Raw genomic sequence first — 14,692 nt, forward strand, 5'->3', positions numbered from 1 at the left:
AGTACAGCTTCACTTCGTTTTTTTGTTTTTCTTTTCCCCCTTCCAGGTACGTGGAGTACAGCGTAACTCTGAAGTTCATTTATTTGTTTTCTGCCTGGATAATCTATCCATTGTTAAAAGTGAGATGTTGAAGTCCCCTACTATTTGTATATTGCAGTCTATCTCACTCTTTAGGTCTATCAATATTTGCCATATATATTTGAGTGCTCCAGTGCTGGGTGAATACATATTTGCTATTGTTATATCCTTTTGTTGGACTTGTCCCTTTACCATCATTTAATGATCTCTTCATCTCTTTTTCCAGTATTGACAAACTTTATTTTATCTGATATAAGCATAGATAATCCCGCTCTTTTTTGGTTTTCATTTGCATGAAAATCTTTTTCTATCCCTCCACTTTCAATTTGTGTGCATTTTGATAGGTCAGCTCTCCTTCTTAATTGCAGGACTGACTGATCTACACTGATTTCAGGCCTAACCCAGACAGAGAGGCAACACATTGCAGAGAGTACTTTACCAGCTTCCACAGTTTCTAAGATCTAACACAAATAACAAATTATTTATTTTACCATACTCGTAGTGAGTCTGCTTCTCTGATCAGACCCTGACTGATAGATCCCATTAAAAGTTTCATTTAGAAAGAAGCGGCTTCTCCACTCCTTCTGGAATCTCTCCCTGGTTCAGCCTGCCTGCCTCCACGCCTGCCTCCACCATGTCCATCAGGGTGACCCAGAAGTCCTACAAGGTGTCCACCTCTGGCCTTGGGGCCTTCAGCAGCCACTCCTTCACGAGTGGGCCCAGTGCCTGCTTGAGCTCCTCGAGCTTCTCCTGAGTGAGCAGCAGTGGCTTCCAGGGTGGCCTGGGTGGCCCATGGCATAGGCATGGGAGGCATCACCGCCATCAGCATCAACCAGAGCCTGCTGAACCCCATTAAGGTGGATGTGGACCCCAACATCCAGGCCGTGCGTACCCAGGAGAAGGAGCAGATCAAGACCCTCAACAACAAGTTTGCTTCCTTCATCGACAAGGTGCGGTTCCCGGAGCAGCAGTACAAGATGCTGGAGACCAAATGGAGCCTCCTGCAGCAGCAGAAAACGGCTAGGAGCAACATGTTTGAGAGCTACATCAACAACCGGAGGCGGTAGCTGAAGACTCTGGGCCAGGAGAAGCTGAAGCTGGAGGCGGAGCTTGGTAACATGCAAGGGCTGGTGGAGGACTTCAAGAGCAAGTATGAGGAAGAGATGAATAAGCTACAGAGATGGAAAATGAATATGTCCTCATCAAGAAGGATGTGGATGAAGCTTACATGAACAAGGTAGAACTGGAGTCTTGCCTGGAAGGACTGACTGATGAGATCAACTTCCTCAGGCAGCTGTATGAAGAGGAGATCCGGGAGCTGCCGTCCCAGATCTCCGACATGGCTGTGGTGCTGTCCATGGGCAACAGCCGCTCTCTGGACATGGACAGTATCATCGCTGAGGTCAAGGCGCAGTACGAGGAGATCGCCAACCGCAGCCGGGCTGAGGCGGAGAGCACATACCAGATCAAGTATGAGGAGCTGCAGACGCTGACTGGGAAGCACAGGGATGACCTGCTACGTACGAAGACTGAGATCTCCAAGATGAACCGGAACATCAGCCGGCTCCAGGCTGAGATCGAGGGCTTCAGAGGCCAGAAGGCTTCCCTGGAGGCCGCCATTGCAGATGCTGTGCATCGCGGGGAGCAGGCACTCAAGGATGCTCATGCCAAGCAGCAGGAGCTGGAGACTGCCCTGCAACGGGCCGAGTAGGATATGGCAAAGTAGCTGCATGAGTACCAGGAGCTGATGAATGTCAAACTGGCCCTGGACATCAAGATCATCACCTACTGCAAGCTACTGGAGGGCGAGGAGAGCCGGCTGGAATCCGGGATGCAGAACATGAGTATCCACATGAAGACCACCAGCAGCTATGCAGGTGGTCTGAGCTCTGCCTATGGGGGCCTCACAAGCCCCAGCCTCAGCTATGGCCTGGGCTCCAGCTTTGGCTCTGTCACGGGCTCCAGCTCCTTCAGCTGTACCAGCTCCACCAAGGCTGTGTTGTGAAGAAGATTGAGACCCGTGATGGGAAGCTGGTGTCCGAGTGCTCTGACATCCTGCCCAAGTGAACAACTGCGACAGCCCCTCCCAGCCTGCCCCTCCTGAGGCAGCCCCAGAGCCCAGGAGGGAGGCTGCTGTGCAGGGGAGCACAGGGAACAGGAGACCCACCCAACGCTCAGCCCTAGCCTTCAGCCCACCGGAGGGGAATTTATTGCCTGGGGACCCCCCCTTGCCCATGCCTCCAGCTGCAAAACAATTCAATTGCTTTTTTTTTTTTTTTGGTCCCAAATAAAATCTCAGCTAGCTCAGAGGAAAAAAAAAAAAGTTTCATTTAAACAGGAGGCATAAGTTCTGGTGTTCTATTACACAACACACAGTAACTATAGTTAAAAATACTGTATGTTTCAAAATCACTAAAAGAGAGGATTTTAAATGTTCTTATCACAGATAAATCATTAAGATTTAAGGTAATTTACACGCTAATTTATTTTATTTGATCATTCCATAAGTATACATGTATTAAAACATAACCTCATAAATATATGAGGTACCTCATAAATATGTACAATTATTATTTATCAATTAAAAATAAAATAAAACCTTTAAAAAGCTATTTTTTAAAAAAAAAAAAAAAAAGGAAAGCTAGGTGTGAATTTTGGGAAATCAGGGGCAAAGTGGAACCCACAGGGACAAATTAGATCCCATGTCTGTCTTTAATCACCTCTAATCTTGATGATGCCGGTGACCTGCAGAAGCTGGGGCCCTTAGCAACAGAACTCCTCAAGCACCTGGCCTCCTCTCAGGACTCAAAGAAAATAAAGGAGATCATTAGGAGTTGGAGGAGCTGCAGGGCCAGGTGCTACCCCATGCCAACAGGTGAGCCAGCAGAGCCATAACAATGTACATGAGCCACCATGATGCCTGATACCCAGCACTGACGTTCAGAGCTTAAAAATGCTGCTTCACATCTACTTCCCCAATTTTATATTAATTTTTCTTGTAGTTTATCCTAATCTGGAACCATGTAGGAAGGAGATCCTGGGAAAGGTCATTCCGGTTTAGCTAAATTAACATGGTATGAAACTACTAGAGTCTACTCCTTGTCAGCCTGGGATGCATACACACTTCTTTTAACCATACTTAACTTCCAAATAAAGACAAGAACAAAATAATGCTTTCCCTTCACAATATGCAATTGTCCCTCATGCAACTGAAAACATGCCATCCCTCTCCCCAAGAGAGACTATGAAGTCCCTTTATTCATCTTTGGGTGATAATCATTCTTTTCTTAGCTGAGTCACACTCTCCTTTGATATCTTGTTATTTAATCCTGTCCTCGTTATTTGTTGCTAAACAACAAACCAACCTAAACCTATAGGAATAAAACAATGACCATCACGGATTTTATGTGTTAGGAATTTGGAAGAAGCACAGCAAGGATGTTGGGATGACTTCAACAGTAGGGGTTAGTAATGGCCAGGGTCAGATAATCCACTTTCAAGATGGCTTCTTTCCTCACAATTTGGGTACCTGGCTTGGGAAGGCTGAAGGACAGCCTCACCCGGGACTACTGGAGAACCTGCATGTACCCTCTCCTGCATGGCAGTCTTAGAGTAGCTGAACTACTTAAAAGGCTACTCAGAGTTCAAAAGTGAGTTTTCCAGCAAATGAAGTAGAAATTGCATGATCTTTCATGACATAGCTTTGGAAGTCACACAGCAACACTTACAGCATACTCTGTGGGTTGAAGAAATCACAACCTCTCCCTGATTCAAGGGGAGAGAACATAAATTCTGTCCTTCAACAAAAGTGTCAAAGAATTTGAGGCCATATTTTCAAGCCACCATCTGGGACTTTATCTCGTCTAGTTCATGCTTATACACAATATGTTGTAGCTAGTTCACCCTTTGGTCAAGATTTAGCATTTTTTAAATTCATATTCATTTCTGATCTCCATTAATTAATGAGTGCTGTCTGTGAGAATATTATTAAAAGTGCCTTTCTTGGATGGGATCCAAGATGGCCTAATAGAAGCATCTCTGGATTGCAGTTCCCAGCAAAAACGTAGAGGATGAGTGACAACCGCATTTCCAAATGAATTTTTACTGCCCACAGACCAAGAGATTCCCGGGCAGAAAAGCACCATGAGCCCCCAGCACAGCCACTTGAGCTGGCGCTGTCTCCACACAAAAACTCACACAAATCCTGGTGCCTTTTCAACTGGTAATTGAAATGCCTGGGAGACAGAGTTGTCCGTGCAACTGAAAAAAAAAAAGGGACTGAAACAGGGAGCCAGGTGATCTGGCTTGGCCGGTTCTACCCCCACAAAGACCAGCAATCTGAAACACTCTGGATTGAGAGTTTCACAGCAAGCACAACTGGACCCAGGACAGTCCAACTCTGTGGGGTAAGGGCGTCCGCCATTACCAAGGCAGTTCACCACTACCCAGGCAGTCTGCCATTACTGAGGCAGTCCGCAATTACCAAGGCAGCCTGCCATTACCGAGGCAGTCCACCATTACTAAGGCAGACTGCCATTACCAAGGCAGTTCTAACTATACTCCTATAAACAAAACTGTAAGGAGGTTCACACAGCAGCTGCGCAGAGCCCACAGCAGTTCAGCAACACCTCTGCTGGCAGACTGTGACTAGGCTACCTCCTCGCTGGGCAGGGCATCTCTAAAAAAAGGTAGCAGCATGACAGAAACTTAGAAATAAAGCCCCACCTACCCAGGACAGAGAACCTGGGGAAAAAAGGTGGTTATGAGTTCCGCTGCAGCAGACTTAAGCGTACCTGCCCAGCAGCTCTGAACAGAACAACAGAGCTCACAGCTCAGCACCTGAGTGCCTATAAAAAACAGACTGTTTCCTCAAGCAGCTCCCCAACCCCCATATATCCAAAGAGTCACCTCATAAAGGAGAGCTCAGGCTGACATCTGGCGGGTATCCTTCTGGGACAAAGATAGCAGAAAAAGAAACTGTCAGCAATCCTTACTGTTCTGCAGCCACTGCAGGTGAGCCACAGGCAAGCAGGGTCTGGAGTGGACCTCCAGCAGTCCTACAGCAGAGAGACCTGACTGTTAGAAGGAAAACTAAGAAACAGAAAGAAATAACTTCATCATCAACAAACAGGACGTCCACTCAGACACCCCATTTGAAAGTCACCAACTACAAAGACCACAGGTAGATAAATCCACAAAGATGGGAAGAAACCAGCATAAAAAAATGATGAAAACACCCAAAACCCGAAAGCCTCTCCTCCTCCAAGGGATCAGAAATCCTCACCAGCAAGGGAACAAGACTGGATGGAGAATGAGTCTGATGAATTGACAGAAACAGGCTTCAGAAGGTGGGTAATAAGAAACTTCTCTGAGCTAAAAGAACATGTTCTAACCCAATGCAAAGAAACTAAGAACCTTGAAAAAAAGGTTTGACAAAATGCTAATGAGAATAAACAGCTTAGAGAGGACTATAAATGAAGTGATGAAGATGAAAAACGCAACATGAGAACTTCGTGGAGCATACACAAGTTTTAATAGTTGAATCCACCAAGCAGAAGAAAGATATCAGAGATTGAAGATCAACTCAATGAAATAAAATGAGAAGGCAAGATTAGAAAAAAAAAGAAAATGAACAAAGCTTCCAAGAAATATGGGATTATGTGAAAATATCTAATCTACATTTGATAGGTGTATCTGAATGTAACAGAGAATGAATCCAAGCTGGAAAACATTCTTCAGGATATTATCCAGGAAAACCTTCCCAACCTAGCAAGGCAGGCCAATACTCAAGTCCAGGAAATACAGAGAATACCACAAAGTTATTCCTCAAGAAGAGCAACCCCAAGGCACATAATCGTCAGATTCACCAGGGCTGAAATGAAGGAAAAAATGCTAAGGGCAGCCAGAGAGAAAGGTTGGGTTACCCACAAAGGGAAGCCCATCAGACTCACAGTGAGTGGATCTCTCAGCAGAAACCCTACAAGCCAGAAAAGAGTGGGGACCAATATTCAACATCCTTAAAGAAAAAAACTTTCAGCCTAGAATTTCATATCCAGCCAAAGGTGAGGGAGAAATAAAATCCTTTACAAACAAGCAATTGCTGAGAGATTTCATCACCACCAGGCCTGCTTTACAAGAGCTCCTGAATAAAGCACTAAACCTAGAAGGGAACAACCAGTACCAGCCACTCCAAAAACATACCAAATGGTAAAGGGCATCAACACAATGAAGAAACTACATTAACTAATGGGCAAAACAACCAGCTAGGATCAAAATGGCAGGATCAAATTCACACATAACAATATTTATCCTAAACGTAAATGGAGTAAATGCCCCTATCAAAAGACACAGACTGGAAAACTGGATAAAAAGTCAAAACCCATCAGTGTGCTGTATCCAGGAAACCCATCTCACATGCAAGGATACACATAGGCTCAAAATAAAGGGATGGAGGAAGATTTACCAAGAAAATGGAGAACAAAAAAAAGCAGGAGTTGCAATCCTAGTCTCTGATAAAATAGACTTTAAACCAACAAAGATCAAAAGAGACAAAGAAGGACATTACATAATGGTAAAAGGATCAATGCAACAAGAAGAGCTAACGACCCTAAATATAGACGCATCCAATACAGGAGTACCCAGATACATAAAGCAAGTTCTTAATGACTTACAAAGAGACTTAGACTCCCACACAATAATAGTGGGAGACTTTAACACTCCACTGTTAATATTAGACAGATCAACAAGACAGAAAATTAACAAGGATATCCAGTACTTGAACTCAGACCTGGACCAAGCAAACCTAATAGACATTTACAGAACTCCCCACCCCAAATCGACAGAATATACATTCTTCTCAGTACCACACGACACCACACCTACTCTAAAATTGACCACATAATTGGAAGTAAATCACTCCTCAGCAAATGCAAACTAGAGAAATCATAACAAACAGTCTCTCAGACCACAGTGCAATTAAGTTAGAACTCAGAACTCACAAACTAACTCAGAACTGCACAACTTCATAGAAACTGAACAACTGGCTCTTGAATGTTGACTGGATAAACAATGAAATGACGGCAGAAATAAAGATGTTCTTCGAAACCAACGAGAACAAAGACACAACGTGCCAGAATCTCTAGGACACATTTAAAGCTGTGAATCTAGAGGAAAATGTATAGCAACAAATGCCCACATGAGAAGCAAGGAAAGATCTAAAATTGACACCCTATAGTCAAAATTGAAAAAGCTAGAGGAGCAAGATCAAAAAAACTCAAAACCTAGCAGAAGACAAGAAATAACTAAAATCAGAGCAGAAGTGAAGGAGTTAGAGACACAAAAAAACCCTTCAAAAAAATCAATAAAACCAGGAGCTGGCTTTTTGAAACTATCAACAAAATAGACCACTAGCCAGATTAATAAAAAAGAAAAGAGAGAGTAACCAGATAGATGCAATAAAAAACGATAAAGAGGATATCACCACAGATTCCACAGAAATACAAACCACCGTCAGAGATTACTACAAACAACTTGATGCACACAAACTAGTAAACCTGGAAGAAACGGAGAAATTACTGGGCACTTGCTTCCTCTCAAGCCTAAAAGAGGAAGAAGTCAAAACTCTGAATAGACCAATAACAAGGGCTGAAATTGAGGCAGCAATTAATAGCCTACCAACCAAAAAAAGCCCAGGTCCAGAAGGGTTCATAGCCGAATTCTACCAGACATACAAAGAGAAACTGATACCACTCCTTCTGAAACTATTCCGAACAATCCAAAAACAGGGACTCCTCCCCAAATCATTTTATTAGTCCAACATCATCCTGATACCAAAACCTGGCAGAGACTCAACAAGAAAAGAAAACTTCAGGCCAATATCCATGATGAACATGGACGCAAAAATATTCAATAAAATACTGGCAAACTGATTGCAACAGCACATCAAAAAGCTTATTCATCACGATCAAGTAGTTCGCTTCATCCTGGGGATGCAAGGCTGGTTCAACATATACAAGTCTATAAATGTAATTCACCTCATAAACAGAACCAAAGACAAAAACCACACGATAATCTCAATAGGTGCAGAGTAGGCCTTTGACAAAACTCAACAGCACTTTATGCTATCGATAAACTAGGTATTGATGGAATGTATCCCAAAATAATAAAAGCTATTTACAACAAACCCACAGCTAATATCATACTGAATGCGCAAAAACTGGAAGGATTCCCTTTGAAATCCTGCACTAGACAAGGATGCCCTCTCTCACCACTCCTATTCAATATAGTATTGGAAGTTCTAGCCAGAGCAATCAGGCAAGAAAAAGAAATAAAGAATATCCAATTAGGAAAGGAGGAAGTCAAACTGTCTCTATTTGCAGACGACATGATTGTATATTTAGAAGACCCCATTGTCTCAGCCCAAAATCTCCCGAAACTGATAGGCAACATCAGCAAAGTCTCAGGATACAAAATCAATGTGCAAAAATCACAAGCATTCCTATATACCAATAATAGACTTAAAGAGAGACAAATCAAGAATGAACTGCCATTCACAATTGCTACAAAGAGAATAAAATACCTAGGAATAAAACTAACAAAGGATGTAAAGGAACTCTTCAAGGAGAACTACAAAGCACTGCCCAACAAAATACGAGAGAACACAAACAGATGGAGAAACATTCCACGCTCATGGTTAGGAAGAATCAATATTGTAAAAATGGCCATACTGCCCAAAGTAATTTATAGATTCAACACTATCCCCATCAAGCTACCAATGACCTTCACAGATCTGAAAAAAACCAACTTAAACATCATGTGGAACCAAAAGAAAGCCTGCATAGCCAAGTCAATTCTAAGCAAAAAGAACAAAGCTGGAGGCATCATGCTACCTGATTTCAAACTATACTACAAGGCTACAGTAATCAAAACAGCATGGTACTGATACCAAAACAGAGATACAGACCAATGGAACACAACAGAGGCCTCGGAGGCAATACCACACATCTAAAAACCATCTTATCTTTGACAAACCTCACAAAAACAAGCAATGGGGAAAGGATTCCCTGTTTCATAAATGGTATTGGGAAAACTGGCTAGCCATGTGCAGAAAGCAGAAACTGGACCCCTTCCTGACACCTTACACTAAAATTAACTCCAGATGGATTAAAGACTTAAACAGACCTAACACCACAAAAACCCTAGAAGAAAACCTAGGCAAAACCATTCAGGTCATAGGCATAGACAAGGACTTCATGACTAAAACACCAAAAGCACTGGTAACAAAAGCCAAAATAGACAAATGGGATCTAATTAAATTCCAGAGCTTCTTCATAGCAAAAGAAACAATCATTAGATTGAACCGGCAACCAACAGAATGGGAAAAAAATTTTGCAATCTACCCATCTGACAAAGGGCTAATATCCAGAATCTACAAAGAACTAAACCAGATTTACAAGAAAAAAACAAACCCATTCAAAAGTGGACAAAGGATACGAACAAACACTTTTCAAAAGAAGACATATATGAGGCCAAGAAACATATGAAAAAATGCTCATCATTACTGGTCATTAGAGAAATGCAAATCAAAACCACATTGAGATACCATCTCACGCCAGTTAGAATGGCGATCATTAAAAAATCTGGAGACAACAGGTGCTGGAGAGGATGTGGAGAAATAGGAACACTTTTACACTGCTGGTGGGAGTGTAAATTAGTTCAACCATTGTGGAAGACAGTGTGGCGATTCCTCAAGGACCCAGCAATAGAAATTCCATTTGACCCAGCAATCCCATTACTGGGTATATATCCAAAGGATTATAAATCATTCTATTATAAGGATACATGCATACGAATGTTCATTGCAGCACTGTTTACAATAGCAAGGACTTGGAACCAACCCAAATGCCCATCGATGATAGACTGGACAGGGAAAATGTGCACACATACACCATGGAATACCATGCAGCCATAAAACACAATGAGTTTGTGTCCATTGTAGGGACATGGATGAACCTGGAAACCATCATTCTCAGCAAACTGACACAAGAACAGAAAATCAAATACCACATGTTCTCACTTATAGGCGGGTGTTGAACAATGAGAACACATGGACACAGGGAGGGGGACATCACACACTGAGGTCTGCAGCGGGGAGCTAAGGAAGGGACAGCAGGGGGTGGGGAGTTGGGGAGGGATAACATGGGGAGAAACGCCAGATATAGGTGATGGGAAGGAAGGCAGCAAACCACATTGCCATGTATGTACCTATGCAACCATCCTGCATGTTCTTCACATGTATCTCAAAACCTAAAACGCAATAAAAAAAAGTGCCTTCCTTTCCATGCTTCCCAATGTCTCTTAAAAAATTACCCATCCTTCAAAGCTAAGTTTACATTCTAATTTTTTTACAAACTTACCAATTACAGATAATCCCTTGACTTTAAATGCTTTGGCTTGAGACCCCTGCTTTTACCAATTGTCTCAGGGCATATATGATTCCTAATGACTTCAGCTCACAATAATGAGATGAGTGGTCGACTAGCTATAGTAATAAACAGTAATTTAAAAATGTCTTAGGCTGATTCATGAAACAGAGAAACACATTTGCTTCTTCATTGAAAAACAATTTTTGTTAAGTTATTTTTGTAAGCCGGATGTCGTAGCTCATGCCTGTAATCCCAGCACTTGGGAATCCAAGGTGGGCGGATCACTTTGAGTTCAAGAGTTTGAGACCAGATATGGTGAAACCCTGTCTCTACAAAAAAAATATAAAAATGAGCACAGAATGTTGGCTCATGTGTGTGGTCCCAGCTACTCAGGAGGCTGAGGTTGGAGGATCACTTGAGCCCTGAAAGCAGAGACTAAAGTTAGCCAAGATCACACCACTGCACTCTATCTCAAAAAACAAAAAAAGAAATATTTTTCTACCTTAAAAGATTTAAGAATGGACACAGACATAGCCAAATAAAAAGCAAGGTAAATAATTGGCAAAACATCTGACTTGAGAAGAAAGCTGAAAGTGTGAACCATGCCTGGCTTGGAGGAGTGGTTTATAATCTTGACTTAACTATCATTCTGGAACCACTTAGGTAGTATTTTGGTGGTTGCCTATACCCAGCTCACAATGCAGGCTCTCTTTTTCTGAATAATCAGATCACTTATAGCTGGTACCATTCATTTATGTATTAAACAAATAACTACTGAGTGCTTTCTATGCTTCAGGTAATATTGTTCTATGCTGTTCAGGAGCACAGTGGTGAAAAAGGCATAGCCTCTGACTTCAGAGGAGAGTGAAATGGACAAAAACAAAACAACCTGATAAGTTTATAATACAGAACCTTATGTACAACGACAAGGGGAGACTGGAAATAAGAGAGCTCCACAAAATGGACTTAATCATAAAAAACTTGTTTCACTCTTGGTCTCATGTCTTAATCTCCCCCAATGTGATTGTGGTCTCATGTCTTAATCTCCCCCAATGTGACTGTAAGCTCCCTGAAGGCAGAAATACCTTTAACATGTCTGCATACTCCCTACTACCCAGCTCAGTGACATGTCCACAAAAACCTATCACTAAACTTTGTTAATAGCTTGACCAATCAATTTCACTGACATGAAATGAGGCTATGGAGGTAAAAGTGTGTTTGCATTATTTTTTGCTTTCCATGGAGGTTCTTGGTTGTTCATCTTTGCATTAACCCATCACTACCAATAAATAAGATATACCAATTAATGCTTTCTGAATTTATGGGTAGGAGGAACAATTTGGAGCTTCTATTCCTTGACATGCAAGAGCTCTGTGGTGACAATTCTCTGCTAGCTAGTGGTGCAATGGACTAAGAAGGGAGTTTGGCTCTGCCACTTAATAGCTGTTACTTAATCTCTTGGGAACTTTGATTCCTCAAGTAAAATCAGTGTCCTCTTCCACCTTACTCAGTAGGTGCATTTTTGTTTTATAACTAATTTAGGTGCAAGGGGAGATCTAACACCCTATTTATAAACAGATGGCATGTGGCATAGCATCTTCCTTCACTTCTGTTGTTCCACAGTAAATTCTCAATCCTTATAGGGTTTTATCCCAGTGAATTATTTCCCTCAAAAGCCAAGGAGGGTAATAATGAACTATTTTCTTGCATTTTCCATTAAGACAGCTCTTTGTGAGTTCTAAATGTTCTATCTAGATTCAAAGAAGCTGGTTTCTTCATGAGTGGTTGGAATAAGACTTTTCTTGGAAGCTACTGAATATGGATTAGTTGGATTGTTTCATAGGAAATAAAAAGCAGGCTCTAGGGTAACTACTTCAGCACTTAATTGGGTTAGCAAAGAACTGCAAATGAGAGGTTTTCCTGTAGGAGGGAAGGGATGCTTACTGCTCCCAGCCCCTTAGGTGATGCATTTTAACCTAAACATTAGTCTTCCAATGCAGCCTTTAATTTAGTAATTATTCCAAGAATCTATTAGAGCAGAAAATGTCAGGTTGAAAAATTAACACATCACCGGAGTTAATAAGAACTCAGACTCTTATTAGATACAAATGGAGAGCCCTCTAACCACACAACAGCCTGTTGAAGTCATGTTTGTTGCAGCTCCAAAGTAGTTGCATCTTTACTGCTCAGAGGCTGGACCAAGGAAACTGCCCAGGCACTCAAGACAGAGTTAGCAGGGGCCCTTGGCCTGCCCTTTATTCAGGTATCCCTATCCTTTCCTCTCAGAAATGCTGTGCATGTCACAGGGTGGATATCCCTCTGCCTAGGACTCCCTTGGGAAGTGTTTTCTGTAACAAAGACAAACATGCCATGCCTGTCACCAGGGGCAGATTGTGGACTGTGTAAACCACTCTAGGAGAGGGAGGCTGAGGGGCTCCCGGCCATTCAAACTTAGCTCTGAGTTATGGTCTTTGTTGTCTTTCTACAGTCAGACTGAAATGTGATTCCCCTAGCTTTCTTTTTTGGAAAATACCTGTGATGAGTTCCATGACTAGAAAGAAAAGCCGTTGACAGGAAAGGCTTCTGATAGGGAAGGGGCTTCTTCATGTGTTCTCAAGAGAGACAGTTGCTTCAAGCAAGCTGAGGCAGGATGCCAGGTCTAGGAATAAGAGGTCCCGATCACAAAAGGGTCATCTCTAACTATGGATTAGGCTGGGCATGAAGCAGTTTCCTCTGGAAAAGCAGTACCGTGCACACAGAGTTTATGGCCAGGCAGGCATGCATGAGTTCTTCTCCATGACTCACTGTGCAATCTTGGGCAAACTGCTTGGCCTCTCAGAGCATTATATTTAGTTCTGAGAATATATAAAATAACTAAAATAAAGAATATAAGGCATGTATCACAGTGTCTGAAAGTAAGAGTAAGAGTTCTATGTGAGTGGTTTGCTATTGATTTGAAAACAGTATTCCTGCACCCAGCACTAATGATGCTCCTTGTGTGCCAGGCTCTGTATAAGGAACAGGTCCTCCTCCTTGACCTAAGGGAGTTAACTATTTAATCAACCATGTAAGTTTATCTTCAGCACAAAACACTCCCCGCTCCCTCCCCAGCCCAGCACCAACACTCTGCCCTAGGAGAAGGGCCAAATGCATACTAACTTCACTTTGCTGAGTAGCTCCGAATCTTGCAGGTCATCCCCCTTTGCAGAGCCCTCCAGACTCAGCTGCTTCTACCTTCAATTCATCCATAATTCCCTATCTGTGCACTTAGCACACTACGTTATTGTTGTCTGTTAATCCTTTGTCTCCTCCTGTGAGGTCCTAAAGGATAAGGATTATGTATTCATTTGATCTATTCATCTGATTATGTATTCATCTCTGTAACCCAAATGATTAATTGATCATTTGATCTGTTCATCTGCTCCTTTATTTATCTCTGTAAGCCAAGGGTTTCATGCATTACTCAGCACAGGCACACACAGGTTCAATCCTATTGCTGAGTACATTGATTTCCAGCTGGGATTTTTTTCTGGGAAAATAACCCTGCCTTCCATCTTTGAAGAGCCTCTTCTGGGCCCTCCTTTGGTTGATCTTGTCATTTTCTGTCATTTTGATTCTAGCCTCAGTTTCCTAATCTCTATAACCTTCTTCACTGGGAGTTTACGATGATGACTGGAGACAATGCAGCTTCTCTGTGTCCAACACAGTTCTAGGCACAGAGCCAAATACCAAAAAAAAAAAAGTTGATTCCATTTTTGCTCTCGGCCAAGTCTAGTTGCCAATATAAGAAGACTAAAAATACAAGACAGCATATGAGTGTCACATGAGTGGCACAGACATTCTTCCCACTTGCATCTAGCCTCTGCCATATGCCACAGAATTGGTTGAAATGAGAGGATAAAAACTTGCATAAAACAGTTCCAGGAAAACAGTGGCAAGTGTTGGACAAAAAGATCTCAGGAAGAGGGTGTAAAGCCTTTTACCCAGATGTTTGGTCCATGGCTGTTGGAGCTGTCTTTAGCACCAGGATGGAAAGTAGGACGCTGTCCCATAATTGATCTCCTCTAGCTGTTTTGAAAACACACACACACACACACACACACACACACACACAGACACACACACACACACACACACACACCCCACCACCACCACCACCTAGTTCGTCAGCATTTACTGTGTGTCAGACA

At 42.3% G+C, this 14,692-nt stretch overlaps 1 protein-coding gene and 1 pseudogene across 2 annotated transcripts in view; one reads left to right on the plus strand and one right to left on the minus strand.

Moving 5' to 3' along the window:
• The window catches only part of TMEM135 (transmembrane protein 135), a 343,152-nt gene that overhangs the window by 327,369 nt on the left and 1,091 nt on the right, over positions 1–14,692 (minus strand). The gene's annotated exons all lie outside the window — the stretch shown is intronic.
• On the plus strand, positions 1,226–2,270 carry LOC100402509 (keratin, type II cytoskeletal 8 pseudogene; annotated as a pseudogene).

The sequence above is a fragment of the Callithrix jacchus genome, chromosome 10 (genome assembly GCF_049354715.1).
Source record: "Callithrix jacchus isolate 240 chromosome 10, calJac240_pri, whole genome shotgun sequence".
Classification (NCBI taxonomy): Eukaryota; Metazoa; Chordata; class Mammalia; order Primates; family Cebidae; genus Callithrix; species Callithrix jacchus.